At 40.8% G+C, this 23,913-nt stretch overlaps 38 non-coding genes across 38 annotated transcripts; all 38 read right to left on the bottom strand.

The window, feature by feature from the left end:
- Nucleotides 1-223: 223 nt before the first annotated feature.
- Nucleotides 224-344, bottom strand: LOC139466152 (U5 spliceosomal RNA). Its single transcript, XR_011653210.1, has one exon. It is a non-coding gene; the product is annotated as a U5 spliceosomal RNA (small nuclear RNA).
- Nucleotides 345-853: 509 nt separating this feature from the next.
- On the bottom strand, nt 854-974 carry LOC139466153 (U5 spliceosomal RNA). Its single transcript, XR_011653211.1, has one exon. It is a non-coding gene; the product is annotated as a U5 spliceosomal RNA (small nuclear RNA).
- A 511-nt stretch (nt 975-1,485) lies between these two features.
- LOC139466471 (U5 spliceosomal RNA) lies at nt 1,486-1,606 on the bottom strand. The gene has a single exon (XR_011653513.1). It is a non-coding gene; the product is annotated as a U5 spliceosomal RNA (small nuclear RNA).
- A 509-nt stretch (nt 1,607-2,115) lies between these two features.
- Nucleotides 2,116-2,236, bottom strand: LOC139466154 (U5 spliceosomal RNA). Its single transcript, XR_011653212.1, has one exon. It is a non-coding gene; the product is annotated as a U5 spliceosomal RNA (small nuclear RNA).
- Nucleotides 2,237-2,743: 507 nt separating this feature from the next.
- Nucleotides 2,744-2,864, bottom strand: LOC139466474 (U5 spliceosomal RNA). The gene has a single exon (XR_011653515.1). It is a non-coding gene; the product is annotated as a U5 spliceosomal RNA (small nuclear RNA).
- Nucleotides 2,865-3,376: 512 nt separating this feature from the next.
- LOC139466156 (U5 spliceosomal RNA) lies at nt 3,377-3,497 on the bottom strand. The gene has a single exon (XR_011653214.1). It is a non-coding gene; the product is annotated as a U5 spliceosomal RNA (small nuclear RNA).
- A 508-nt stretch (nt 3,498-4,005) lies between these two features.
- LOC139466530 (U5 spliceosomal RNA) lies at nt 4,006-4,125 on the bottom strand. The gene has a single exon (XR_011653568.1). It is a non-coding gene; the product is annotated as a U5 spliceosomal RNA (small nuclear RNA).
- A 509-nt stretch (nt 4,126-4,634) lies between these two features.
- Nucleotides 4,635-4,755, bottom strand: LOC139466157 (U5 spliceosomal RNA). Its single transcript, XR_011653215.1, has one exon. It is a non-coding gene; the product is annotated as a U5 spliceosomal RNA (small nuclear RNA).
- Nucleotides 4,756-5,266: 511 nt separating this feature from the next.
- LOC139466475 (U5 spliceosomal RNA) lies at nt 5,267-5,387 on the bottom strand. The gene has a single exon (XR_011653516.1). It is a non-coding gene; the product is annotated as a U5 spliceosomal RNA (small nuclear RNA).
- A 509-nt stretch (nt 5,388-5,896) lies between these two features.
- Nucleotides 5,897-6,017, bottom strand: LOC139466158 (U5 spliceosomal RNA). The gene has a single exon (XR_011653216.1). It is a non-coding gene; the product is annotated as a U5 spliceosomal RNA (small nuclear RNA).
- Nucleotides 6,018-6,524: 507 nt separating this feature from the next.
- On the bottom strand, nt 6,525-6,645 carry LOC139466476 (U5 spliceosomal RNA). Its single transcript, XR_011653517.1, has one exon. It is a non-coding gene; the product is annotated as a U5 spliceosomal RNA (small nuclear RNA).
- A 512-nt stretch (nt 6,646-7,157) lies between these two features.
- LOC139466159 (U5 spliceosomal RNA) lies at nt 7,158-7,278 on the bottom strand. Its single transcript, XR_011653217.1, has one exon. It is a non-coding gene; the product is annotated as a U5 spliceosomal RNA (small nuclear RNA).
- A 508-nt stretch (nt 7,279-7,786) lies between these two features.
- Nucleotides 7,787-7,906, bottom strand: LOC139466531 (U5 spliceosomal RNA). The gene has a single exon (XR_011653569.1). It is a non-coding gene; the product is annotated as a U5 spliceosomal RNA (small nuclear RNA).
- Nucleotides 7,907-8,411: 505 nt separating this feature from the next.
- Nucleotides 8,412-8,532, bottom strand: LOC139466161 (U5 spliceosomal RNA). Its single transcript, XR_011653218.1, has one exon. It is a non-coding gene; the product is annotated as a U5 spliceosomal RNA (small nuclear RNA).
- A 509-nt stretch (nt 8,533-9,041) lies between these two features.
- LOC139466162 (U5 spliceosomal RNA) lies at nt 9,042-9,162 on the bottom strand. The gene has a single exon (XR_011653219.1). It is a non-coding gene; the product is annotated as a U5 spliceosomal RNA (small nuclear RNA).
- Nucleotides 9,163-9,667: 505 nt separating this feature from the next.
- LOC139466163 (U5 spliceosomal RNA) lies at nt 9,668-9,788 on the bottom strand. The gene has a single exon (XR_011653220.1). It is a non-coding gene; the product is annotated as a U5 spliceosomal RNA (small nuclear RNA).
- Nucleotides 9,789-10,297: 509 nt separating this feature from the next.
- Nucleotides 10,298-10,418, bottom strand: LOC139466164 (U5 spliceosomal RNA). The gene has a single exon (XR_011653221.1). It is a non-coding gene; the product is annotated as a U5 spliceosomal RNA (small nuclear RNA).
- A 509-nt stretch (nt 10,419-10,927) lies between these two features.
- On the bottom strand, nt 10,928-11,048 carry LOC139466165 (U5 spliceosomal RNA). Its single transcript, XR_011653222.1, has one exon. It is a non-coding gene; the product is annotated as a U5 spliceosomal RNA (small nuclear RNA).
- A 511-nt stretch (nt 11,049-11,559) lies between these two features.
- LOC139466477 (U5 spliceosomal RNA) lies at nt 11,560-11,680 on the bottom strand. The gene has a single exon (XR_011653518.1). It is a non-coding gene; the product is annotated as a U5 spliceosomal RNA (small nuclear RNA).
- A 509-nt stretch (nt 11,681-12,189) lies between these two features.
- LOC139466167 (U5 spliceosomal RNA) lies at nt 12,190-12,310 on the bottom strand. Its single transcript, XR_011653223.1, has one exon. It is a non-coding gene; the product is annotated as a U5 spliceosomal RNA (small nuclear RNA).
- A 508-nt stretch (nt 12,311-12,818) lies between these two features.
- On the bottom strand, nt 12,819-12,938 carry LOC139466532 (U5 spliceosomal RNA). Its single transcript, XR_011653570.1, has one exon. It is a non-coding gene; the product is annotated as a U5 spliceosomal RNA (small nuclear RNA).
- A 509-nt stretch (nt 12,939-13,447) lies between these two features.
- Nucleotides 13,448-13,568, bottom strand: LOC139466169 (U5 spliceosomal RNA). The gene has a single exon (XR_011653225.1). It is a non-coding gene; the product is annotated as a U5 spliceosomal RNA (small nuclear RNA).
- A 505-nt stretch (nt 13,569-14,073) lies between these two features.
- LOC139466478 (U5 spliceosomal RNA) lies at nt 14,074-14,194 on the bottom strand. The gene has a single exon (XR_011653520.1). It is a non-coding gene; the product is annotated as a U5 spliceosomal RNA (small nuclear RNA).
- A 509-nt stretch (nt 14,195-14,703) lies between these two features.
- On the bottom strand, nt 14,704-14,824 carry LOC139466297 (U5 spliceosomal RNA). Its single transcript, XR_011653346.1, has one exon. It is a non-coding gene; the product is annotated as a U5 spliceosomal RNA (small nuclear RNA).
- A 509-nt stretch (nt 14,825-15,333) lies between these two features.
- On the bottom strand, nt 15,334-15,454 carry LOC139466170 (U5 spliceosomal RNA). Its single transcript, XR_011653226.1, has one exon. It is a non-coding gene; the product is annotated as a U5 spliceosomal RNA (small nuclear RNA).
- Nucleotides 15,455-15,959: 505 nt separating this feature from the next.
- LOC139466171 (U5 spliceosomal RNA) lies at nt 15,960-16,080 on the bottom strand. The gene has a single exon (XR_011653227.1). It is a non-coding gene; the product is annotated as a U5 spliceosomal RNA (small nuclear RNA).
- Nucleotides 16,081-16,591: 511 nt separating this feature from the next.
- On the bottom strand, nt 16,592-16,712 carry LOC139466481 (U5 spliceosomal RNA). The gene has a single exon (XR_011653522.1). It is a non-coding gene; the product is annotated as a U5 spliceosomal RNA (small nuclear RNA).
- A 509-nt stretch (nt 16,713-17,221) lies between these two features.
- On the bottom strand, nt 17,222-17,342 carry LOC139466172 (U5 spliceosomal RNA). Its single transcript, XR_011653228.1, has one exon. It is a non-coding gene; the product is annotated as a U5 spliceosomal RNA (small nuclear RNA).
- Nucleotides 17,343-17,850: 508 nt separating this feature from the next.
- LOC139466533 (U5 spliceosomal RNA) lies at nt 17,851-17,970 on the bottom strand. Its single transcript, XR_011653572.1, has one exon. It is a non-coding gene; the product is annotated as a U5 spliceosomal RNA (small nuclear RNA).
- Nucleotides 17,971-18,479: 509 nt separating this feature from the next.
- LOC139466173 (U5 spliceosomal RNA) lies at nt 18,480-18,600 on the bottom strand. Its single transcript, XR_011653229.1, has one exon. It is a non-coding gene; the product is annotated as a U5 spliceosomal RNA (small nuclear RNA).
- Nucleotides 18,601-19,105: 505 nt separating this feature from the next.
- LOC139466482 (U5 spliceosomal RNA) lies at nt 19,106-19,226 on the bottom strand. Its single transcript, XR_011653523.1, has one exon. It is a non-coding gene; the product is annotated as a U5 spliceosomal RNA (small nuclear RNA).
- Nucleotides 19,227-19,735: 509 nt separating this feature from the next.
- LOC139466309 (U5 spliceosomal RNA) lies at nt 19,736-19,856 on the bottom strand. Its single transcript, XR_011653357.1, has one exon. It is a non-coding gene; the product is annotated as a U5 spliceosomal RNA (small nuclear RNA).
- A 509-nt stretch (nt 19,857-20,365) lies between these two features.
- LOC139466174 (U5 spliceosomal RNA) lies at nt 20,366-20,486 on the bottom strand. Its single transcript, XR_011653230.1, has one exon. It is a non-coding gene; the product is annotated as a U5 spliceosomal RNA (small nuclear RNA).
- A 505-nt stretch (nt 20,487-20,991) lies between these two features.
- On the bottom strand, nt 20,992-21,112 carry LOC139466175 (U5 spliceosomal RNA). Its single transcript, XR_011653231.1, has one exon. It is a non-coding gene; the product is annotated as a U5 spliceosomal RNA (small nuclear RNA).
- A 509-nt stretch (nt 21,113-21,621) lies between these two features.
- On the bottom strand, nt 21,622-21,742 carry LOC139466176 (U5 spliceosomal RNA). The gene has a single exon (XR_011653232.1). It is a non-coding gene; the product is annotated as a U5 spliceosomal RNA (small nuclear RNA).
- A 509-nt stretch (nt 21,743-22,251) lies between these two features.
- Nucleotides 22,252-22,372, bottom strand: LOC139466177 (U5 spliceosomal RNA). Its single transcript, XR_011653233.1, has one exon. It is a non-coding gene; the product is annotated as a U5 spliceosomal RNA (small nuclear RNA).
- A 509-nt stretch (nt 22,373-22,881) lies between these two features.
- On the bottom strand, nt 22,882-23,002 carry LOC139466178 (U5 spliceosomal RNA). The gene has a single exon (XR_011653234.1). It is a non-coding gene; the product is annotated as a U5 spliceosomal RNA (small nuclear RNA).
- A 509-nt stretch (nt 23,003-23,511) lies between these two features.
- Nucleotides 23,512-23,632, bottom strand: LOC139466321 (U5 spliceosomal RNA). The gene has a single exon (XR_011653368.1). It is a non-coding gene; the product is annotated as a U5 spliceosomal RNA (small nuclear RNA).
- Nucleotides 23,633-23,913: the final 281 nt, after the last annotated feature.

A 23,913-nucleotide genomic window follows, 5' to 3' on the forward strand; every position in this document is an offset into this window, starting at 1 on the left:
CGCTCACGTCAATGCACCCCTCAAGATACAAATCCAACAAGCGATTCTCGTGCGCACCCATAATAAAGGAAAGGTCAATGAGAGGATGGTGGCTTCAGCTTGTAAACAACGCTGTACATTTGCAATATCCCCACATTAAAAGAGGAGAGAAGACAGAAGCAAGAAGTGGTTACCTCCCTTTGATGCAAGTGCTTGGAGTTCTATTTTTATTATTTGGAATGTTGACCCTGGCAATGCAGGGCGTAATAAATTAGTCTATAGACTCATTGTGATGTTCCTCTCCACGGAAATCTTTAGTAAAAGGCGAAAGATTTATCCGAATGGATGAAGAGAAACCAGAGTTAATGTTACAGATACCTGTCTGCACCCCAGTCACCTTATCATTTCAGCACGTGCAGGTGCGAAAACATGACTCGTGTCATTTAAATCATCTGTTCAATATAAGCTTTTTATGTGACATAAACAGTGATAAAACAATTGTAAAAATGATTTGGTAAACATCTTCAACTTGGAGATCGCTTGATGCAAGCATGGCGTGTCAAAATAATGTCGGCTTTGATCAATCCAGTGTGTGTGGCAGCCATTTTGAACGTGGACTAATCATGTTACTTAGCCTATCATTGTGAGCGACGCTCACGTCAATGCACCCCTCAAGATACAAATCCAACAAGCGATTCTCGTGCGCACCCAAAATAAAGGAAAGGTCAATGAGGGGATGGTGGCTTCAGCTTGTAAACAACGCTGTACATTTGCAATATCCCCACATTAAAAGAGGAGAGAAGACAGAAGCAAGAAGTGGTTACCTCCCTTTGATGCAAGTGCATGGAGTTCTATTTTTATTATTTGGAATGTTGACCCTGGCAATGCAGGGCGTAATAAATTAGTCTATAGACTCATTGTGATGTTCCTCTCCACGGAAATCTTTAGTAAAAGGCGAAAGATTTATCCGAATGGATGAAGAGAAACCAGAGTTAATGTTACAGATACCTGTCTGCACCCCAGTCACCTTATCATTTCAGCACGTGCAGGTGCGAAGACATGACTCGTGTTATTTAAATCATCTGTTCAATATAAGCTTTTTATGTGACATAAACAGTGATAAAACAATTGTAAAAATGATTTGGTAAACATCTTCAACTCGGAGATCGCTTGATGCAAGCATGGCGTGTCAAAATAATGTCGGCTTTGATCAATCCAGTGTGTGTGGCAGCCATTTTGAACGTGGACTAATCGTGTTACTTAGCCTATCATTGTGAGCGACGCTCACGTCAATGCACCCCTCAAGATACAAATCCAACAAGCGATTCTCGTGCGCACCCATAATAAAGAAAAGGTCAATGAGGGGATGGTGGCTTCAGCTTGTAAACAACGCTGTACATTTGAAATATAACCCCACATTAAAAGAGGAGAGAAGACAGAAGCAAGAAGTGGTTACCTCCCTTTGATGCAAGTGCTTGGAGTTCTATTTTTATTATTTGGAATGTTGACCCTGGCAATGGAGGGCGTAATAAATTAGTCTATAGACTCATTGTGATGTTCCTCTCCACGGAAATCTTTAGTAAAAGGCGAAAGATTTATCCGAATGGATGAAGAGAAACCAGAGTTAATGTTACAGATACCTGTCTGCACCCCAGTCACCTTATCATTTCAGCACGTGCAGGTGCGAAAACATGACTCGTGTCATTTAAATCATCTGTTCAATATAAGCTTTTTATGTGACATAAACAGTGATAAAACAATTGTAAAAATGATTTGGTAAACATCTTCAACTTGGAGATCGCTTGATGCAAGCATGGCGTGTCAAAATAATGTCGGCTTTGATCAATCCAGTGTGTGTGGCAGCCATTTTGAACGTGGACTAATCATGTTACTTAGCCTATCATTGTGAGCGACGCTCACGTCAATGCACCCCTCAAGATACAAATCCAACAAGCGATTCTCGTGCGCACCCATAATAAAGGATAGGTCAATGAGGGGATGGTGGCTTCAGCTTGTAAACAACGCTGTACATTTGCAATATCCCCACATTAAAAGAGGAGAGAAGATAGAAGCAAGAAGTGGTTACCTCCCTTTGATGCAAGTGCTTGGAGTTCTATTTTTATTATTTGGAATGTTGACCCTGGCAATGCAGGGCGTAATAAATTAGTCTATAGACTCATTGTGATGTTCCTCTCCACGGAAATCTTTAGTAAAAGGCGAAAGATTTATCCGAATGGATGAAGAGAAACCAGAGTTAATGTTACAGATACCTGTCTGCACCCCAGTCACCTTATCATTTCAGCACGTGCAGGTGCGAAGACATGACTCGTGTCATTTAAATCATCTGTTCAATATAAGCTTTTTATGTGACATAAACAGTGATAAAACAATTGTAAAAATGATTTGGTAAACATCTTCAACTCGGAGATCGCTTGATGCAAGCATGGCGTGTCAAAATAATGTCGGCTTTGATCAATCCAGTGTGTGTGGCATTTTGAACGTGGACTAATCGTGTTACTTAGCCTATCATTGTGAGCGACGCTCACGTCAATGCACCCCTCAAGATACAAATCCAACAAGCGATTCTCGTGCGCACCCATAATAAAGGAAAGGTCAATGAGGGGATGGTGGCTTCAGCTTGTAAACAACGCTGTACATTTGAAATATAACCCCACATTAAAAGAGGAGAGAAGATAGAAGCAAGAAGTGGTTACCTCCCTTTGATGCAAGTGCATGGAGTTCTGTTTTTATTATTTGGAATGTTGACCCTGGCAATGGAGGGCGTAATAAATTAGTCTATAGACTCATTGTGATGTTCCTCTCCACGGAAATCTTTAGTAAAAGGCGAAAGATTTATCCGAATGGATGAAGAGAAACCAGAGTTAATGTTACAGATACCTGTCTGCACCCCAGTCACCTTATCATTTCAGCACGTGCAGGTGCGAAAACATGACTCGTGTCATTTAAATCATCTGTTCAATATAAGCTTTTTATGTGACATAAACAGTGATAAAACAATAATTGTAAAAATGATTTGGTAAACATCTTCAACTTGGAGATCGCTTGATGCAAGCATGGCGTGTCAAAATAATGTCGGCTTTGATCAATCCAGTGTGTGTGGCATCCATTTTGAACGTGGACTAATCATGTTACTTAGCCTATCATTGTGAGCGACGCTCACGTCAATGCACCCCTCAAGATACAAATCCAACAAGCGATTCTCGTGCGCACCCATAATAAAGGAAAGGTCAATGAGGGGATGGTGGCTTCAGCTTGTAAACAACGCTGTACATTTGCAATATCCCCACATTAAAAGAGGAGAGAAGACAGAAGCAAGAAGTGGTTACCTCCCTTTGATGCAAGTGCTTGGAGTTCTATTTTTATTATTTGGAATGTTGACCCTGGCAATGCAGGGCGTAATAAATTAGTCTATAGACTCATTGTGATGTTCCTCTCCACGGAAATCTTTAGTAAAAGGCGAAAGATTTATCCGAATGGATGAAGAGAAACCAGAGTTAATGTTACAGATACCTGTCTGCACCCCAGTCACCTTATCATTTCAGCACGTGCAGGTGCGAAGACATGACTCGTGTCATTTAAATCATCTGTTCAATATAAGCTTTTTATGTGACATAAACAGTGATAAAACAATTGTAAAAATGATTTGGTAAACATCTTCAACTCGGAGATCGCTTGATGCAAGCATGTCGTGTCAAAATAATGTCGGCTTTGATCAATCCAGTGTGTGTGGCATTTTGAACGTGGACTAATCGTGTTACTTAGCCTATCATTGTGAGCGACGCTCACGTCAATGCACCCCTCAAGATACAAATCCAACAAGCGATTCTCGTGCCCACCCATAATAAAGGAAAGGTCAATGAGGGGATGGTGGCTTCAGCTTGTAAACAACGCTGTACATTTGAAATATAACCCCACATTAAAAGAGGAGAGAAGACAGAAGCAAGAAGTGGTTACCTCCCTTTGATGCAAGTGCTTGGAGTTCTATTTTTATTATTTGGAATGTTGACACTGGCAATGCAGGGCGTAATGAATTAGTCTATAGACTCATTGTGATGTTCCTCTCCACGGAAATCTTTAGTAAAAGGCGAAAGATTTATCCGAATGGATGAAGAGAAACCAGAGTTAATGTTACAGATACCTGTCTGCACCCCAGTCACCTTATCATTTCAGCACGTGCAGGTGCGAAGACATGTCTCGTGTCATTTAAATCATCTGTTCAATATATGCTTTTTATGTGACATAAACAGTGATAAAACAATTGTTAAAATGATTTGGTAAACATCTTCAACTTGGAGATCGCTTGATGCAAGCATGGCGTGTCAAAATAATGTCGGCTTTGATCAATCCAGTGTGTGTGGCAGCCATTTTGAACGTGGACTAATCATGTTACTTAGCCTATCATTGTGAGCGACGCTCACGTCAATGCACCCCTCAAGATACAAATCCAACAAGCGATTCTCGTGCGCACCCAAAATAAAGGAAAGGTCAATGAGGGGATGGTGGCTTCAGCTTGTAAACAACGCTGTACATTTGCAATATCCCCACATTAAAAGAGGAGAGAAGACAGAAGCAAGAAGTGGTTACCTCCCTTTGATGCAAGTGCATGGAGTTCTATTTTTATTATTTGGAATGTTGACCCTGGCAATGCAGGGCGTAATAAATTAGTCTATAGACTCATTGTGATGTTCCTCTCCACGGAAATCTTTAGTAAAAGGCGAAAGATTTATCCGAATGGATGAAGAGAAACCAGAGTTAATGTTACAGATACCTGTCTGCACCCCAGTCACCTTATCATTTCAGCACGTGCAGGTGCGAAGACATGACTCGTGTTATTTAAATCATCTGTTCAATATAAGCTTTTTATGTGACATAAACAGTGATAAAACAATTGTAAAAATGATTTGGTAAACATCTTCAACTCGGAGATCGCTTGATGCAAGCATGGCGTGTCAAAATAATGTCGGCTTTGATCAATCCAGTGTGTGTGGCAGCCATTTTGAACGTGGACTAATCGTGTTACTTAGCCTATCATTGTGAGCGACGCTCACGTCAATGCACCCCTCAAGATACAAATCCAACAAGCGATTCTCGTGCGCACCCATAATAAAGAAAAGGTCAATGAGGGGATGGTGGCTTCAGCTTGTAAACAACGCTGTACATTTGAAATATAACCCCACATTAAAAGAGGAGAGAAGACAGAAGCAAGAAGTGGTTACCTCCCTTTGATGCAAGTGCTTGGAGTTCTATTTTTATTATTTGGAATGTTGACCCTGGCAATGGAGGGCGTAATAAATTAGTCTATAGACTCATTGTGATGTTCCTCTCCACGGAAATCTTTAGTAAAAGGCGAAAGATTTATCCGAATGGATGAAGAGAAACCAGAGTTAATGTTACAGATACCTGTCTGCACCCCAGTCACCTTATCATTTCAGCACGTGCAGGTGCGAAAACATGACTCGTGTCATTTAAATCATCTGTTCAATATAAGCTTTTTATGTGACATAAACAGTGATAAAACAATTGTAAAAATGATTTGGTAAACATCTTCAACTTGGAGATCGCTTGATGCAAGCATGGCGTGTCAAAATAATGTCGGCTTTGATCAATCCAGTGTGTGTGGCAGCCATTTTGAACGTGGACTAATCATGTTACTTAGCCTATCATTGTGAGCGACGCTCACGTCAATGCACCCCTCAAGATACAAATCCAACAAGCGATTCTCGTGCGCACCCATAATAAAGGATAGGTCAATGAGGGGATGGTGGCTTCAGCTTGTAAACAACGCTGTACATTTGCAATATCCCCACATTAAAAGAGGAGAGAAGATAGAAGCAAGAAGTGGTTACCTCCCTTTGATGCAAGTGCTTGGAGTTCTATTTTTATTATTTGGAATGTTGACCCTGGCAATGCAGGGCGTAATAAATTAGTCTATAGACTCATTGTGATGTTCCTCTCCACGGAAATCTTTAGTAAAAGGCGAAAGATTTATCCGAATGGATGAAGAGAAACCAGAGTTAATGTTACAGATACCTGTCTGCACCCCAGTCACCTTATCATTTCAGCACGTGCAGGTGCGAAGACATGACTCGTGTCATTTAAATCATCTGTTCAATATAAGCTTTTTATGTGACATAAACAGTGATAAAACAATTGTAAAAATGATTTGGTAAACATCTTCAACTCGGAGATCGCTTGATGCAAGCATGGCGTGTCAAAATAATGTCGGCTTTGATCAATCCAGTGTGTGTGGCATTTTGAACGTGGACTAATCGTGTTACTTAGCCTATCATTGTGAGCGACGCTCACGTCAATGCACCCCTCAAGATACAAATCCAACAAGCGATTCTCGTGCGCACCCATAATAAAGGAAAGGTCAATGAGGGGATGGTGGCTTCAGCTTGTAAACAACGCTGTACATTTGAAATATAACCCCACATTAAAAGAGGAGAGAAGATAGAAGCAAGAAGTGGTTACCTCCCTTTGATGCAAGTGCATGGAGTTCTGTTTTTATTATTTGGAATGTTGACCCTGGCAATGGAGGGCGTAATAAATTAGTCTATAGACTCATTGTGATGTTCCTCTCCACGGAAATCTTTAGTAAAAGGCGAAAGATTTATCCGAATGGATGAAGAGAAACCAGAGTTAATGTTACAGATACCTGTCTGCACCCCAGTCACCTTATCATTTCAGCACGTGCAGGTGCGAAAACATGACTCGTGTCATTTAAATCATCTGTTCAATATAAGCTTTTTATGTGACATAAACAGTGATAAAACAATAATTGTAAAAATGATTTGGTAAACATCTTCAACTTGGAGATCGCTTGATGCAAGCATGGCGTGTCAAAATAATGTCGGCTTTGATCAATCCAGTGTGTGTGGCATCCATTTTGAACGTGGACTAATCATGTTACTTAGCCTATCATTGTGAGCGACGCTCACGTCAATGCACCCCTCAAGATACAAATCCAACAAGCGATTCTCGTGCGCACCCATAATAAAGGAAAGGTCAATGAGGGGATGGTGGCTTCAGCTTGTAAACAACGCTGTACATTTGCAATATCCCCACATTAAAAGAGGAGAGAAGACAGAAGCAAGAAGTGGTTACCTCCCTTTGATGCAAGTGCTTGGAGTTCTATTTTTATTATTTGGAATGTTGACCCTGGCAATGCAGGGCGTAATAAATTAGTCTATAGACTCATTGTGATGTTCCTCTCCACGGAAATCTTTAGTAAAAGGCGAAAGATTTATCCGAATGGATGAAGAGAAACCAGAGTTAATGTTACAGATACCTGTCTGCACCCCAGTCACCTTATCATTTCAGCACGTGCAGGTGCGAAGACATGACTCGTGTCATTTAAATCATCTGTTCAATATAAGCTTTTTATGTGACATAAACAGTGATAAAACTATTGTAAAAATGATTTGGTAAACATCTTCAACTCGGAGATCGCTTGATGCAAGCATGTCGTGTCAAAATAATGTCGGCTTTGATCAATCCAGTGTGTGTGGCATTTTGAACGTGGACTAATCGTGTTACTTAGCCTATCATTGTGAGCGACGCTCACGTCAATGCACCCCTCAAGATACAAATCCAACAAGCGATTCTCGTGCCCACCCATAATAAAGGAAAGGTCAATGAGGGGATGGTGGCTTCAGCTTGTAAACAACGCTGTACATTTGAAATATAACCCCACATTAAAAGAGGAGAGAAGACAGAAGCAAGAAGTGGTTACCTCCCTTTGATGCAAGTGCTTGGAGTTCTATTTTTATTATTTGGAATGTTGACACTGGCAATGCAGGGCGTAATGAATTAGTCTATAGACTCATTGTGATGTTCCTCTCCACGGAAATCTTTAGTAAAAGGCGAAAGATTTATCCGAATGGATGAAGAGAAACCAGAGTTAATGTTACAGATACCTGTCTGCACCCCAGTCACCTTATCATTTCAGCACGTGCAGGTGCGAAGACATGTCTCGTGTCATTTAAATCATCTGTTCAATATATGCTTTTTATGTGACATAAACAGTGATAAAACAATTGTTAAAATGATTTGGTAAACATCTTCAACTTGGAGATCGCTTGATGCAAGCATGGCGTGTCAAAATAATGTCGGCTTTGATCAATCCAGTGTGTGTGGCATTTTGAACGTGGACTAATCGTGTTACTTAGCCTATCATTGTGAGCGACGCTCACGTCAATGCACCCCTCAAGATACAAATCCAACAAGCGATTCTCGTGCGCACCCATAATAAAGGAAAGGTCAATGAGAGGATGGTGGCTTCAGCTTGTAAACAACGCTGTACATTTGCAATATCCCCACATTAAAAGAGGAGAGAAGACAGAAGCAAGAAGTGGTTACCTCCCTTTGATGCAAGTGCTTGGAGTTCTATTTTTATTATTTGGAATGTTGACCCTGGCAATGCAGGGCGTAATAAATTAGTCTATAGACTCATTGTGATGTTCCTCTCCACGGAAATCTTTAGTAAAAGGCGAAAGATTTATCCGAATGGATGAAGAGAAACCAGAGTTAATGTTACAGATACCTGTCTGCACCCCAGTCACCTTATCATTTCAGCACGTGCAGGTGCGAAAACATGACTCGTGTCATTTAAATCATCTGTTCAATAAAAGCTTTTTATGTGACATAAACAGTGATAAAACAATTGTAAAAATGATTTGGTAAACATCTTCAACTTGGAGATCGCTTGATGCAAGCATGGCGTGTCAAAATAATGTCGGCTTTGATCAATCCAGTGTGTGTGGCAGCCATTTTGAACGTGGACTAATCGTGTTACTTAGCCTATCATTGTGAGCGACGCTCACGTCAATGCACCCCTCAAGATACAAATCCAACAAGCGATTCTCGTGCGCACCCATAATAAAGGAAAGGTCAATGAGAGGATGGTGGCTTCAGCTTGTAAACAACGCTGTACATTTGCAATATCCCCACATTAAAAGAGGAGAGAAGACAGAAGCAAGAAGTGGTTACCTCCCTTTGATGCAAGTGCTTGGAGTTCTATTTTTATTATTTGGAATGTTGACCCTGGCAATGCAGGGCGTAATAAATTAGTCTATAGACTCATTGTGATGTTCCTCTCCACGGAAATCTTTAGTAAAAGGCGAAAGATTTATCCGAATGGATGAAGAGAAACCAGAGTTAATGTTACAGATACCTGTCTGCACCCCAGTCACCTTATCATTTCAGCACGTGCAGGTGCGAAGACATGTCTCGTGTCATTTAAATCATCTGTTCAATATATGCTTTTTATGTGACATAAACAGTGATAAAACAATTGTTAAAATGATTTGGTAAACATCTTCAACTTGGAGATCGCTTGATGCAAGCATGGCGTGTCAAAATAATGTCGGCTTTGATCAATCCAGTGTGTGTGGCATTTTGAACGTGGACTAATCGTGTTACTTAGCCTATCATTGTGAGCGACGCTCACGTCAATGCACCCCTCAAGATACAAATCCAACAAGCGATTCTCGTGCGCACCCATAATAAAGGAAAGGTCAATGAGAGGATGGTGGCTTCAGCTTGTAAACAACGCTGTACATTTGCAATATCCCCACATTAAAAGAGGAGAGAAGACAGAAGCAAGAAGTGGTTACCTCCCTTTGATGCAAGTGCTTGGAGTTCTATTTTTATTATTTGGAATGTTGACCCTGGCAATGCAGGGCGTAATAAATTAGTCTATAGACTCATTGTGATGTTCCTCTCCACGGAAATCTTTAGTAAAAGGCGAAAGATTTATCCGAATGGATGAAGAGAAACCAGAGTTAATGTTACAGATACCTGTCTGCACCCCAGTCACCTTATCATTTCAGCACGTGCAGGTGCGAAAACATGACTCGTGTCATTTAAATCATCTGTTCAATAAAAGCTTTTTATGTGACATAAACAGTGATAAAACAATTGTAAAAATGATTTGGTAAACATCTTCAACTTGGAGATCGCTTGATGCAAGCATGGCGTGTCAAAATAATGTCGGCTTTGATCAATCCAGTGTGTGTGGCAGCCATTTTGAACGTGGACTAATCGTGTTACTTAGCCTATCATTGTGAGCGACGCTCACGTCAATGCACCCCTCAAGATACAAATCCAACAAGCGATTCTCGTGCGCACCCATAATAAAGGAAAGGTCAATGAGAGGATGGTGGCTTCAGCTTGTAAACAACGCTGTACATTTGCAATATCCCCACATTAAAAGAGGAGAGAAGACAGAAGCAAGAAGTGGTTACCTCCCTTTGATGCAAGTGCTTGGAGTTCTATTTTTATTATTTGGAATGTTGACCCTGGCAATGCAGGGCGTAATAAATTAGTCTATAGACTCATTGTGATGTTCCTCTCCACGGAAATCTTTAGTAAAAGGCGAAAGATTTATCCGAATGGATGAAGAGAAACCAGAGTTAATGTTACAGATACCTGTCTGCACCCCAGTCACCTTATCATTTCAGCACGTGCAGGTGCGAAAACATGACTCGTGTCATTTAAATCATCTGTTCAATATAAGCTTTTTATGTGACATAAACAGTGATAAAACAATTGTAAAAATGATTTGGTAAACATCTTCAACTCGGAGATCGCTTGATGCAAGCATGGCGTGTCAAAATAATGTCGGCTTTGATCAATCCAGTGTGTGTGGCAGCCATTTTGAACGTGGACTAATCATGTTACTTAGCCTATCATTGTGAGCGACGCTCACGTCAATGCACCCCTCAAGATACAAATCCAACAAGCGATTCTCGTGCGCACCCAAAATAAAGGAAAGGTCAATGAGGGGATGGTGGCTTCAGCTTGTAAACAACGCTGTACATTTGCAATATCCCCACATTAAAAGAGGAGAGAAGACAGAAGCAAGAAGTGGTTACCTCCCTTTGATGCAAGTGCATGGAGTTCTATTTTTATTATTTGGAATGTTGACCCTGGCAATGCAGGGCGTAATAAATTAGTCTATAGACTCATTGTGATGTTCCTCTCCACGGAAATCTTTAGTAAAAGGCGAAAGATTTATCCGAATGGATGAAGAGAAACCAGAGTTAATGTTACAGATACCTGTCTGCACCCCAGTCACCTTATCATTTCAGCACGTGCAGGTGCGAAGACATGACTCGTGTTATTTAAATCATCTGTTCAATATAAGCTTTTTATGTGACATAAACAGTGATAAAACAATTGTAAAAATGATTTGGTAAACATCTTCAACTCGGAGATCGCTTGATGCAAGCATGGCGTGTCAAAATAATGTCGGCTTTGATCAATCCAGTGTGTGTGGCAGCCATTTTGAACGTGGACTAATCGTGTTACTTAGCCTATCATTGTGAGCGACGCTCACGTCAATGCACCCCTCAAGATACAAATCCAACAAGCGATTCTCGTGCCCACCCATAATAAAGAAAAGGTCAATGAGGGGATGGTGGCTTCAGCTTGTAAACAACGCTGTACATTTGAAATATAACCCCACATTAAAAGAGGAGAGAAGACAGAAGCAAGAAGTGGTTACCTCCCTTTGATGCAAGTGCTTGGAGTTCTATTTTTATTATTTGGAATGTTGACCCTGGCAATGGAGGGCGTAATAAATTAGTCTATAGACTCATTGTGATGTTCCTCTCCACGGAAATCTTTAGTAAAAGGCGAAAGATTTATCCGAATGGATGAAGAGAAACCAGAGTTAATGTTACAGATACCTGTCTGCACCCCAGTCACCTTATCATTTCAGCACGTGCAGGTGCGAAAACATGACTCGTGTCATTTAAATCATCTGTTCAATATAAGCTTTTTATGTGACATAAACAGTGATAAAACAATTGTAAAAATGATTTGGTAAACATCTTCAACTTGGAGATCGCTTGATGCAAGCATGGCGTGTCAAAATAATGTCGGCTTTGATCAATCCAGTGTGTGTGGCAGCCATTTTGAACGTGGACTAATCATGTTACTTAGCCTATCATTGTGAGCGACGCTCACGTCAATGCACCCCTCAAGATACAAATCCAACAAGCGATTCTCGTGCGCACCCATAATAAAGGATAGGTCAATGAGGGGATGGTGGCTTCAGCTTGTAAACAACGCTGTACATTTGCAATATCCCCACATTAAAAGAGGAGAGAAGATAGAAGCAAGAAGTGGTTACCTCCCTTTGATGCAAGTGCTTGGAGTTCTATTTTTATTATTTGGAATGTTGACCCTGGCAATGCAGGGCGTAATAAATTAGTCTATAGACTCATTGTGATGTTCCTCTCCACGGAAATCTTTAGTAAAAGGCGAAAGATTTATCCGAATGGATGAAGAGAAACCAGAGTTAATGTTACAGATACCTGTCTGCACCCCAGTCACCTTATCATTTCAGCACGTGCAGGTGCGAAGACATGACTCGTGTCATTTAAATCATCTGTTCAATATAAGCTTTTTATGTGACATAAACAGTGATAAAACAATTGTAAAAATGATTTGGTAAACATCTTCAACTCGGAGATCGCTTGATGCAAGCATGGCGTGTCAAAATAATGTCGGCTTTGATCAATCCAGTGTGTGTGGCATTTTGAACGTGGACTAATCGTGTTACTTAGCCTATCATTGTGAGCGACGCTCACGTCAATGCACCCCTCAAGATACAAGTCCAACAAGCGATTCTCGTGCGCACCCATAATAAAGGAAAGGTCAATGAGGGGATGGTGGCTTCAGCTTGTAAACAACGCTGTACATTTGAAATATAACCCCACATTAAAAGAGGAGAGAAGACAGAAGCAAGAAGTGGTTACCTCCCTTTGATGCAAGTGCTTGGAGTTCTATTTTTATTATTTGGAATGTTGACACTGGCAATGCAGGGCGTAATGAATTAGTCTATAGACTCATTGTGATGTTCCTCTCCACGGAAATCTTTAGTAAAAGGCGAAAGATTTATCCGAATGGATGAAGAGAAACCAGAGTTAATGTTACAGATACCTGTCTGCACCCCAGTCACCTTATCATTTCAGCACGTGCAGGTGCGAAGACATGTCTCGTGTCATTTAAATCATCTGTTCAATATATGCTTTTTATGTGACATAAACAGTGATAAAACAATTGTAAAAATGATTTGGTAAACATCTTCAACTTGGAGATCGCTTGATGCAAGCATGGCGTGTCAAAATAATGTCGGCTTTGATCAATCCAGTGTGTGTGGCAGCCATTTTGAACGTGGACTAATCATGTTACTTAGCCTATCATTGTGAGCGACGCTCACGTCAATGCACCCCTCAAGATACAAATCCAACAAGCGATTCTCGTGCGCACCCATAATAAAGGAAAGGTCAATGAGGGGATGGTGGCTTCAGCTTGTAAACAACGCTGTACATTTGCAATATCCCCACATTAAAAGAGGAGAGAAGACAGAAGCAAGAAGTGGTTACCTCCCTTTGATGCAAGTGCATGGAGTTCTATTTGTATTATTTGGAATGTTGACCCTGGCAATGCAGGGCGTAATAAATTAGTCTATAGACTCATTGTGATGTTCCTCTCCACGGAAATCTTTAGTAAAAGGCGAAAGATTTATCCGAATGGATGAAGAGAAACCAGAGTTAATGTTACAGATACCTGTCTGCACCCCAGTCACCTTATCATTTCAGCACGTGCAGGTGCGAAGACATGACTCGTGTCATTTAAATCATCTGTTCAATATAAGCTTTTTATGTGACATAAACAGTGATAAAACAATTGTAAAAATGATTTGGTAAACATCTTCAACTCGGAGATCGCTTGATGCAAGCATGGCGTGTCAAAATAATGTCGGCTTTGATCAATCCAGTGTGTGTGGCATTTTGAACGTGGACTAATCGTGTTACTTAGCCTATCATTGTGAGCGACGCTCACGTCAATGCACCCCTCAAGATACAAATCCAACAAGCGATTCTCGTGCGCACCCATAATAAAGGAAAGGTCAATGAGAGGATGGTGGCTTCAGCTTGTAAACAACGCTGTACATTTGCAATATCCCCACATTAAAAGAGGAGAGAAGACAAAAGCAAGAAGTGGTTACCTCCCTTTGATGCAAGTGCTTGGAGTTCTATTTTTATTATTTGGAATGTTGACCCTGGCAATGGAGGGCGTAATAAATTAGTCTATAGACTCATTGTGATGTTCCTCTCCACGGAAATCTTTAGTAAAAGGCGAAAGATTTATCCGAATGGATGAAGAGAAACCAGAGTTAATGTTACAGATACCTGTCTGCACCCCAGTCACCTTATCATTTCAGCACGTGCAGGTGCGAAAACATGACTCGTGTCATTTAAATCATCTGTTCAATATAAGCTTTTTATGTGACATAAACAGTGATAAAACAATTGTAAAAATGATTTGGTAAACATCTTCAACTTGGAGATCGCTTGATGCAAGCATGGCGTGTCAAAATAATGTCGGCTTTGATCAATCCAGTGTGTGTGGCAGCCATTTTGAACGTGGACTAATCATGTTACTTAGCCTATCATTGTGAGCGACGCTCACGTCAATGCACCCCTCAAGATACAAATCCAACAAGCGATTCTCGTGCCCACCCATAATAAAGGATAGGTCAATGAGGGGATGGTGGCTTCAGCTTGTAAACAACGCTGTACATTTGCAATATCCCCACATTAAAAGAGGAGAGAAGACAGAAGCAAGAAGTGGTTACCTCCCTTTGATGCAAGTGCTTGGAGTTCTATTTTTATTATTTGGAATGTTGACCCTGGCAATGCAGGGCATAATAAATTAGTCTATAGACTCATTGTGATGTTCCTCTCCACGGAAATCTTTAGTAAAAGGCGAAAGATTTATCCGAATGGATGAAGAGAAACCAGAGTTAATGTTACAGATACCTGTCTGCACCCCAGTCACCTTATCATTTCAGCACGTGCAGGTGCGAAGACATGACTCGTGTCATTTAAATCATCTGTTCAATATAAGCTTTTTATGTGACATAAACAGTGATAAAACAATTGTAAAAATGATTTGGTAAACATCTTCAACTCGGAGATCGCTTGATGCAAGCATGGCGTGTCAAAATAATGTCGGCTTTGATCAATCCAGTGTGTGTGGCAGCCATTTTGAACGTGGACTAATCATGTTACTTAGCCTATCATTGTGAGCGACGCTCACGTCAATGCACCCCTCAAGATACAAATCCAACAAGCGATTCTCGTGCGCACCCATAATAAAGGAAAGGTCAATGAGGGGATGGTGGCTTCAGCTTGTAAACAACGCTGTACATTTGCAATATCCCCACATTAAAAGAGGAGAGAAGACAGAAGCAAGAAGTGGTTACCTCCCTTTGATGCAAGTGCATGGAGTTCTATTTTTATTATTTGGAATGTTGACCCTGGCAATGCAGGGCGTAATAAATTAGTCTATAGACTCATTGTGATGTTCCTCTCCACGGAAATCTTTAGTAAAAGGCGAAAGATTTATCCGAATGGATGAAGAGAAACCAGAGTTAATGTTACAGATACCTGTCTGCACCCCAGTCACCTTATCATTTCAGCACGTGCAGGTGCGAAGACATGACTCGTGTCATTTAAATCATCTGTTCAATATAAGCTTCTTATGTGACATAAACAGTGATAAAACAATTGTAAAAATGATTTGGTAAACATCTTCAACTCGGAGATCGCTTGATGCAAGCATGGCGTGTCAAAATAATGTCGGCTTTGATCAATCCAGTGTGTGTGGCATTTTGAACGTGGACTAATCATGTTACTTAGCCTATCATTGTGAGCGACGCTCACGTCAATGCACCCCTCAAGATACAAATCCAACAAGCGATTCTCGTGCCCACCCATAATAAAGGAAAGGTCAATGAGGGGATGGTGGCTTCAGCTTGTAAACAACGCTGTACATTTGCAATATCCCCACATTAAAAGAGGAGAGAAGACAGAAGCAAGAAGTGGTTACCTCCCTTTGATGCAAGTGCTTGGAGTTCTATTTTTATTATTTGGAATGTTGACCCTGGCAATGCAGGGCGTAATAAATTAGTCTATAGACTCATTGTGATGTTCCTCTCCACGGAAATCTTTAGTAAAAGGCGAAAGATTTATCCGAATGGATGAAGAGAAACCAGAGTTAATGTTACAGATACCTGTCTGCACCCCAGTCACCTTATCATTTCAGCACGTGCAGGTGCGAAGACATGACTCGTGTTATTTAAATCATCTGTTCAATATAAGCTTTTTATGTGACATAAACAGTGATAAAACAATTGTAAAAATGATTTGGTAAACATCTTCAACTCGGAGATCGCTTGATGCAAGCATGGCGTGTCAAAATAATGTCGGCTTTGATCAATCCAGTGTGTGTGGCAGCCATTTTGAACGTGGACTAATCGTGTTACTTAGCCTATCATTGTGAGCGACGCTCACGTCAATGCACCCCTCAAGATACAAATCCAACAAGCGATTCTCGTGCCCACCCATAATAAAGAAAAGGTCAATGAGGGGATGGTGGCTTCAGCTTGTAAACAACGCTGTACATTTGAAATATAACCCCACATTAAAAGAGGAGAGAAGACAGAAGCAAGAAGTGGTTACCTCCCTTTGATGCAAGTGCTTGGAGTTCTATTTTTATTATTTGGAATGTTGACCCTGGCAATGGAGGGCGTAATAAATTAGTCTATAGACTCATTGTGATGTTCCTCTCCACGGAAATCTTTAGTAAAAGGCGAAAGATTTATCCGAATGGATGAAGAGAAACCAGAGTTAATGTTACAGATACCTGTCTGCACCCCAGTCACCTTATCATTTCAGCACGTGCAGGTGCGAAAACATGACTCGTGTCATTTAAATCATCTGTTCAATATAAGCTTTTTATGTGACATAAACAGTGATAAAACAATTGTAAAAATGATTTGGTAAACATCTTCAACTTGGAGATCGCTTGATGCAAGCAGGGCGTGTCAAAATAATGTCGGCTTTGATCAATCCAGTGTGTGTGGCAGCCATTTTGAACGTGGACTAATCATGTTACTTAGCCTATCATTGTGAGCGACGCTCACGTCAATGCACCCCTCAAGATACAAATCCAACAAGCGATTCTCGTGCGCACCCATAATAAAGGATAGGTCAATGAGGGGATGGTGGCTTCAGCTTGTAAACAACGCTGTACATTTGCAATATCCCCACATTAAAAGAGGAGAGAAGATAGAAGCAAGAAGTGGTTACCTCCCTTTGATGCAAGTGCTTGGAGTTCTATTTTTATTATTTGGAATGTTGACCCTGGCAATGCAGGGCGTAATAAATTAGTCTATAGACTCATTGTGATGTTCCTCTCCACGGAAATCTTTAGTAAAAGGCGAAAGATTTATCCGAATGGATGAAGAGAAACCAGAGTTAATGTTACAGATACCTGTCTGCACCCCAGTCACCTTATCATTTCAGCACGTGCAGGTGCGAAGACATGACTCGTGTCATTTAAATCATCTGTTCAATATAAGCTTTTTATGTGACATAAACAGTGATAAAACAATTGTAAAAATGATTTGGTAAACATCTTCAACTCGGAGATCGCTTGATGCAAGCATGGCGTGTCAAAATAATGTCGGCTTTGATCAATCCAGTGTGTGTGGCATTTTGAACGTGGACTAATCGTGTTACTTAGCCTATCATTGTGAGCGACGCTCACGTCAATGCACCCCTCAAGATACAAATCCAACAAGCGATTCTCGTGCGCACCCATAATAAAGGAAAGGTCAATGAGGGGATGGTGGCTTCAGCTTGTAAACAACGCTGTACATTTGAAATATAACCCCACATTAAAAGAGGAGAGAAGACAGAAGCAAGAAGTGGTTACCTCCCTTTGATGCAAGTGCTTGGAGTTCTATTTTTATTATTTGGAATGTTGACACTGGCAATGCAGGGCGTAATGAATTAGTCTATAGACTCATTGTGATGTTCCTCTCCACGGAAATCTTTAGTAAAAGGCGAAAGATTTATCCGAATGGATGAAGAGAAACCAGAGTTAATGTTACAGATACCTGTCTGCACCCCAGTCACCTTATCATTTCAGCACGTGCAGGTGCGAAGACATGTCTCGTGTCATTTAAATCATCTGTTCAATATATGCTTTTTATGTGACATAAACAGTGATAAAACAATTGTAAAAATGATTTGGTAAACATCTTCAACTTGGAGATCGCTTGATGCAAGCATGGCGTGTCAAAATAATGTCGGCTTTGATCAATCCAGTGTGTGTGGCAGCCATTTTGAACGTGGACTAATCATGTTACTTAGCCTATCATTGTGAGCGACGCTCACGTCAATGCACCCCTCAAGATACAAATCCAACAAGCGATTCTCGTGCGCACCCATAATAAAGGAAAGGTCAATGAGGGGATGGTGGCTTCAGCTTGTAAACAACGCTGTACATTTGCAATATCCCCACATTAAAAGAGGAGAGAAGACAGAAGCAAGAAGTGGTTACCTCCCTTTGATGCAAGTGCATGGAGTTCTATTTGTATTATTTGGAATGTTGACCCTGGCAATGCAGGGCGTAATAAATTAGTCTATAGACTCATTGTGATGTTCCTCTCCACGGAAATCTTTAGTAAAAGGCGAAAGATTTATCCGAATGGATGAAGAGAAACCAGAGTTAATGTTACAGATACCTGTCTGCACCCCAGTCACCTTATCATTTCAGCACGTGCAGGTGCGAAGACATGACTCGTGTCATTTAAATCATCTGTTCAATATAAGCTTTTTATGTGACATAAACAGTGATAAAACAATTGTAAAAATGATTTGGTAAACATCTTCAACTCGGAGATCGCTTGATGCAAGCATGGCGTGTCAAAATAATGTCGGCTTTGATCAATCCAGTGTGTGTGGCATTTTGAACGTGGACTAATCGTGTTACTTAGCCTATCATTGTGAGCGACGCTCACGTCAATGCACCCCTCAAGATACAAATCCAACAAGCGATTCTCGTGCGCACCCATAATAAAGGAAAGGTCAATGAGAGGATGGTGGCTTCAGCTTGTAAACAACGCTGTACATTTGCAATATCCCCACATTAAAAGAGGAGAGAAGACAAAAGCAAGAAGTGGTTACCTCCCTTTGATGCAAGTGCTTGGAGTTCTATTTTTATTATTTGGAATGTTGACCCTGGCAATGGAGGGCGTAATAAATTAGTCTATAGACTCATTGTGATGTTCCTCTCCACGGAAATCTTTAGTAAAAGGCGAAAGATTTATCCGAATGGATGAAGAGAAACCAGAGTTAATGTTACAGATACCTGTCTGCACCCCAGTCACCTTATCATTTCAGCACGTGCAGGTGCGAAAACATGACTCGTGTCATTTAAATCATCTGTTCAATATAAGCTTTTTATGTGACATAAACAGTGATAAAACAATTGTAAAAATGATTTGGTAAACATCTTCAACTTGGAGATCGCTTGATGCAAGCATGGCGTGTCAAAATAATGTCGGCTTTGATCAATCCAGTGTGTGTGGCAGCCATTTTGAACGTGGACTAATCGTGTTACTTAGCCTATCATTGTGAGCGACGCTCACGTCAATGCACCCCTCAAGATACAAATCCAACAAGCGATTCTCGTGCCCACCCATAATAAAGGATAGGTCAGTGAGGGGATGGTGGCTTCAGCTTGTAAACAACGCTGTACATTTGCAATATCCCCACATTAAAAGAGGAGAGAAGACAGAAGCAAGAAGTGGTTACCTCCCTTTGATGCAAGTGCTTGGAGTTCTATTTTTATTATTTGGAATGTTGACCCTGGCAATGCAGGGCATAATAAATTAGTCTATAGACTCATTGTGATGTTCCTCTCCACGGAAATCTTTAGTAAAAGGCGAAAGATTTATCCGAATGGATGAAGAGAAACCAGAGTTAATGTTACAGATACCTGTCTGCACCCCAGTCACCTTATCATTTCAGCACGTGCAGGTGCGAAGACATGACTCGTGTCATTTAAATCATCTGTTCAATATAAGCTTTTTATGTGACATAAACAGTGATAAAACAATTGTAAAAATGATTTGGTAAACATCTTCAACTCGGAGATCGCTTGATGCAAGCATGGCGTGTCAAAATAATGTCGGCTTTGATCAATCCAGTGTGTGTGGCAGCCATTTTGAACGTGGACTAATCATGTTACTTAGCCTATCATTGTGAGCGACGCTCACGTCAATGCACCCCTCAAGATACAAATCCAACAAGCGATTCTCGTGCGCACCCATAATAAAGGAAAGGTCAATGAGGGGATGGTGGCTTCAGCTTGTAAACAACGCTGTACATTTGCAATATCCCCACATTAAAAGAGGAGAGAAGACAGAAGCAAGAAGTGGTTACCTCCCTTTGATGCAAGTGCATGGAGTTCTATTTTTATTATTTGGAATGTTGACCCTGGCAATGCAGGGCGTAATAAATTAGTCTATAGACTCATTGTGATGTTCCTCTCCACGGAAATCTTTAGTAAAAGGCGAAAGATTTATCCGAATGGATGAAGAGAAACCAGAGTTAATGTTACAGATACCTGTCTGCACCCCAGTCACCTTATCATTTCAGCACGTGCAGGTGCGAAGACATGACTCGTGTCATTTAAATCATCTGTTCAATATAAGCTTCTTATGTGACATAAACAGTGATAAAACAATTGTAAAAATGATTTGGTAAACATCTTCAACTCGGAGATCGCTTGATGCAAGCATGGCGTGTCAAAATAATGTCGGCTTTGATCAATCCAGTGTGTGTGGCATTTTGAACGTGGACTAATCATGTTACTTAGCCTATCATTGTGAGCGACGCTCACGTCAATGCACCCCTCAAGATACAAATCCAACAAGCGATTCTCGTGCCCACCCATAATAAAGGAAAGGTCAATGAGGGGATGGTGGCTTCAGCTTGTAAACAACGCTGTACATTTGCAATATCCCCACATTAAAAGAGGAGAGAAGACAGAAGCAAGAAGTGGTTACCTCCCTTTGATGCAAGTGCTTGGAGTTCTATTTTTATTATTTGGAATGTTGACCCTGGCAATGCAGGGCGTAATAAATTAGTCTATAGACTCATTGTGATGTTCCTCTCCACGGAAATCTTTAGTAAAAGGCGAAAGATTTATCCGAATGGATGAAGAGAAACCAGAGTTAATGTTACAGATACCTGTCTGCACCCCAGTCACCTTATCATTTCAGCACGTGCAGGTGCGAAAACATGACTCGTGTCATTTAAATCATCTGTTCAATATAAGCTTTTTATGTGACATAAACAGTGATAAAACAATTGTAAAAATGATTTGGTAAACATCTTCAACTCGGAGATCGCTTGATGCAAGCATGGCGTGTCAAAATAATGTCGGCTTTGATCAATCCAGTGTGTGTGGCAGCAATTTTGAACGTGGACTAATCGTGATACTTAGCCCATCATTGTGAGCGACGCTCACGTCAATGCACCCCTCAAGATACAAATCCAACAAGCGATTGTCGTGCCCACCCATAATAAAGGAAAGGTCAATGAGGGGATGGTGGCTTCAGCTTGTAAACAACGCTGTACATTTGCAATATCCCCACATTAAAAGAGGAGAGAAGACAGAAGCAAGAAGTGGTTACCTCCCTTTGATGCAAGTGCTTGGAGTTCTATTTTTATTATTTGGAATGTTGACCCTGGCAATGCAGGGCGTAATAAATTAGTCTATAGACTCATTGTGATGTTCCTCTCCACGGAAATCTTTAGTAAAAGGCGAAAGATTTATCCGAATGGATGAAGAGAAACCAGAGTTAATGTTACAAATACCTGTCTGCACCCCAGTCACCTTATCATTTCAGCACGTGCAGGTGCGAAGACATGACTCGTGTCATTTAAATCATCTGTTCAATATAAGCTTTTTATGTGACATAAACAGTGATAAAACAATTGTAAAAATGATTTGGTAAACATCTTCAACTCGGAGATCGCTTGATGCAAGCAGGGCGTGTCAAAATAATGTCGGCTTTGATCAATCCAGTGTGTGTGGCAGCCATTTTGAACGTGGACTAATCATGTTACTTAGCCTATCATTGTGAGCGACGCTCACGTCAATGCACCCCTCAAGATACAAATCCAACAAGCGATTCTCGTGCGCACCCATAATAAAGGAAAGGTCAATGAGGGGATGGTGGCTTCAGCTTGTAAACAACGCTGTACATTTGCAATATCCCCACATTAAAAGAGGAGAGAAGACAGAAGCAAGAAGTGGTTACCTCCCTTTGATGCAAGTGCTTGGAGTTCTATTTTTATTATTTGGAATGTTGACCCTGGCAATGCAGGGCGTAATAAATTAGTCTATAGACTCATTGTGATGTTCCTCTCCACGGAAATCTTTAGTAAAAGGCGAAAGATTTATCCGAATGGATGAAGAGAAACCAGAGTTAATGTTACAGATACCTGTCTGCACCCCAGTCACCTTATCATTTCAGCACGTGCAGGTGCGAAGACATGACTCGTGTCATTTAAATCATCTGTTCAATATAAGCTTTTTATGTGACATAAACAGTGATAAAACAATTGTAAAAATGATTTGGTAAACATCTTCAACTCGGAGATCGCTTGATGCAAGCATGGCGTGTCAAAATAATGTCGGCTTTGATCAATCCAGTGTGTGTGGCAGCCATTTTGAACGTGGACTAATCGTGTTACTTAGCCTATCATTGTGAGCGACGCTCACGTCAATGCACCCCTCAAGATACAAATCCAACAAGCGATTGTCGTGCCCACCCATAATAAAGGAAAGGTCAATGAGGGGATGGAGGCTTCAGCTTGTAAACAACGCTGTACATTTGCAATATCCCCACATTAAAAGAGGAGAGAAGACAGAAGCAAGAAGTGGTTACCTCCCTTTGATGCAAGTGCTTGGAGTTCTATTTTTATTATTTGGAATGTTGACCCTGGCAATGCAGGGCGTAATAAATTAGTCTATAGACTCATTGTGATGTTCCTCTCCACGGAAATCTTTAGTAAAAGGCGAAAGATTTATCCGAATGGATGAAGAGAAACCAGAGTTAATGTTACAGATACCTGTCTGCACCCCAGTCACCTTATCATTTCAGCACGTGCAGGTGCGAAGACATGACTCGTGTCATTTAAATCATCTGTTCAATATAAGCTTTTTATGTGACATAAACAGTGATAAAACAATTGTAAAAATGATTTGGTAAACATCTTCAACTCGGAGATCGCTTGATGCAAGCATGGCGTGTCAAAATAATGTCGGCTTTGATCAATCCAGTGTGTGTGGCAGCCATTTTGAACGTGGACTAATCATGTTACTTAGCCTATCATTGTGAGCGACGCTCACGTCAATGCACCCCTCAAGATACAAATCCAACAAGCGATTCTCGTGCCCACCCATAATAAAGGATAGGTCAATGAGGGGATGGTGGCTTCAGCTTGTAAACAACGCTGTACATTTGCAATATCCCCACATTAAAAGAGGAGAGAAGACAGAAGCAAGAAGTGGTTACCTCCCTTTGATGCAAGTGCTTGGAGTTCTATTTTTATTATTTGGAATGTTGACCCTGGCAATGCAGGGCATAATAAATTAGTCTATAGACTCATTGTGATGTTCCTCTCCACGGAAATCTTTAGTAAAAGGCGAAAGATTTATCCGAATGGATGAAGAGAAACCAGAGTTAATGTTACAGATACCTGTCTGCACCCCAGTCACCTTATCATTTCAGCACGTGCAGGTGCGAAGACATGACTCGTGTCATTTAAATCATCTGTTCAATATAAGCTTTTTATGTGACATAAACAGTGATAAAACAATTGTAAAAATGATTTGGTAAACATCTTCAACTCGGAGATCGCTTGATGCAAGCATGGCGTGTCAAAATAATGTCGGCTTTGATCAATCCAGTGTGTGTGGCAGCCATTTTGAACGTGGACTAATCATGTTACTTAGCCTATCATTGTG

The sequence above is a fragment of the Haliotis cracherodii genome, unplaced genomic scaffold (genome assembly GCF_022045235.1).
Source record: "Haliotis cracherodii isolate W230 unplaced genomic scaffold, xgHalCrac1.p SCAF_18, whole genome shotgun sequence".
Taxonomy (NCBI): domain Eukaryota; kingdom Metazoa; phylum Mollusca; class Gastropoda; order Lepetellida; family Haliotidae; genus Haliotis; species Haliotis cracherodii.